The 2,659-nt window shown below is 48.3% G+C and overlaps 1 pseudogene; it reads left to right on the forward strand.

Annotated features, from left to right (window-relative positions):
* The first annotated feature begins 1,370 nt into the window (after positions 1-1,370).
* Positions 1,371-2,383, forward strand: LOC144164919 (uncharacterized; annotated as a pseudogene).
* The last annotated feature ends 276 nt before the right edge of the window (positions 2,384-2,659 follow it).

A 2,659-nucleotide genomic window follows, 5' to 3' on the forward strand; every position in this document is an offset into this window, starting at 1 on the left:
TCTGGACGGCTAGTTCGCTTTCTGTCACGATGCCTAGGAACGCGCCGTCTTCGTCGGAGTCCTGTGGGGGCGGGTCTGCAGGGGCGCGTGACAGGTTGTCGGCGTCCGAATGTTTCCTGCCCGAGTTGTAAACGATGGTTACGCCAAATTCCTGACGGCGGTGGGTGTATTGCCAAAGAAGGCCAGAAGACCTTCAAATTTGCAAGACAATACAATGCATGATCGTCTGTTGCCACCTTAAACGCCTTGCCGTAAACATACGGTCGAAACTTACAAATGGCCCATTATATTATGGCGAGGCACTCTTAGATGCCCAACTGTTGCTCTCTTCTTTTCATAGGCCGCGGCTGGCGTCGGTGATTACTTTTTCGCTGCTGTTGTGCTTTTGTACGAGGACTGCAGCAAAGCCCACAGCCCTGGCGCCAGTGTGATTTCTATCTATGTACTCATCAAAATGTGCAAGAACAGGCTCGCGCTGTTGAACATTTTGAAGCCCAGAAAAAGGGTTCTCAAGCGCTTCCTCTCAGCAGAACTGAACTATGTCTTTAGTCAGGTGCGTGAGAGGTCCAGCGCGTTTTGCAGAGCTTTCGACGAAGCGCCGGTAGTACACGCAAAGTCGGAGGACTCTCGGCACCCCTTTGTTGTCCTTCGGCCTTAAATAGCTGGCTGTGGCTGTTATTTTCGTGGTGTCAGACAGGACCCCGCCTGTGCTGCTGATGTGGCACAAAACCCTCACTTCCTCTTACCTGGAGCGGCACTTTTCAGTCCTAAATGTTAGTCGCGATGCTTGTATTGCCTCGAGTACCACCTTCAACCTTGAGAGCTGCTCGTCGAAGCTCCGAGTAAATACGACGACGTCGTCGAGTTTAAAAGGCAGGTGTGCTATTTTGAAATTGCTAGCAGGGTGTTCATAACTCTTTGTAACGTTGCTGCTGCTGTGGACAGCCCAAACTTCATTACCCTAAACTGTTACAGTTCATCGGGCGTAGCAAAGGCAGTCTTCTCACGGTCTGTTTCGTCGACTTCAATTCGCTAGAAACTCGTTTTCAGGTCCATCGACGAGAAAAGTGAGTGGGCGTGGGAGCAGCTACGTGATGCGGCTGTCTAACACTCTGCGATTGTTTGCGCAGGCGTCGCCTTTGGTGTGCCTTTGGATCAGCGTTGCATCATTTCAAACCCTGGATTCCGATGCAACTACAGTGCCGCTTCGCCTTCAAGCAGACCCCCAGTTTGTGCTTCCCGCGCAACCGCACTGGAACTTTGCCCCTTCTTTTCTGGTGCCCACATCGAGCACGGCATCAGCGGTGGACGCCGATAAAAACCAACGTTGCCAACCGGACCCCTTCAGTGGGCGTGGGAGCAGCTACGTGATGCGGCTGTCTAACACTCTGCGATTGTTTGCGCAGGTTAGTACGTGTACACCTTTGTACTCTCGTAAATCTGATAACCTGTGCTTATTGCTGTTCCCACGCCCGGGAGTGTTGTTGCGGAATTTTGTGAGTGCTATTATGCTATTCGTTAGCTGATTTTGCTCTCTGGGGATGTTGAGCTTAATCCTGGCCCTTCTACGCGGACGCAGAATGCCAATACTACGACTGACACTGAGCAAAAAACACTTAATGACATGTTTAGTATGCTACAGAGCGTGAATGACCGCACTGCGAACATTGAGAAAAGCCAGTCAGAACTACTTAATTCTGTAAATGAAGTTATAAAAGGCCAAGAAGCCATCCGGAACACCATCAAAGACATTGACAAACGGCTAACGGCTGTAGAAGCTAAAACATTGGCTAGTGACGCCGCGCAGCAAGAATTAGTCGCATTAAAGCAACTCGCCGACAGACTTAGCACTGAAAATTCAAAAATTCAGGAGTGCCAAGCTGAAATGGAGGACAGAATGCGACGGGACAACCTGTTGTTTTATGGAGTATCTGATGAACCTTTAGAAACGTGGGAACAGGCTGAAAATAAGATACTGGAATTTATGTCTGCCTCCTTTGACTTCACGGATTCTAAGCAGTCTATTGAACGGGTGCACAGGCTGGGTGCTTTTTCCGACCAAAAATGCAGACCAGTTGTTGTTAAATTTTCTTCGTTTAAAGTCAAACAACAAGTTCTAAATTCTTCGGCTACACTAAAAAACAACGGTGTTACTGTGAGTGAGGACTATTCTGCAACAACACGGCAGGCACGGAAAAAACTTGTAGAATTTGGAAAAACGCAGAATTCCACCTACAAACTTCGCTACAACAAATTGTACATTAATGACAAGCGCTACTGCTACAACCATGCCGATGGGGCCGTGTTTGAGCAGGATGGCTTTTCTGTGCAGCCATCTAGTTCTCGCCAATCCGATAACGCAGACGCGATGCCCCAGCATTAAGATAGCGCAGGCGTGTCAAACTCGTCCGATGTTACGAAATAGGAATACGCGAGGGGTAGTGGTTTGCCGTCGTCATCCAAGAGTTCATTGTCATTTCTTTTTACTAACATTGGAAGTGTTCTACCAAAAAAGGATGAACTGAGTTTGCTGATTGATTGATGCGATGCTGACATTATAATGTTGACGGAAACTTGGCTTTCCTCGAATGTTGCTAATCGTGAAGTCTTTGAGTGCAACAAGCATTTCAACATATATCGCCGAGACAGGGTGAAAGAT

Source organism: Haemaphysalis longicornis, unplaced genomic scaffold, assembly GCF_048455015.1.
Source record: "Haemaphysalis longicornis isolate Haplotype H1 unplaced genomic scaffold, Haemaphysalis longicornis Haplotype H1 scaffold_14, whole genome shotgun sequence".
Classification (NCBI taxonomy): domain Eukaryota; kingdom Metazoa; phylum Arthropoda; class Arachnida; order Ixodida; family Ixodidae; genus Haemaphysalis; species Haemaphysalis longicornis.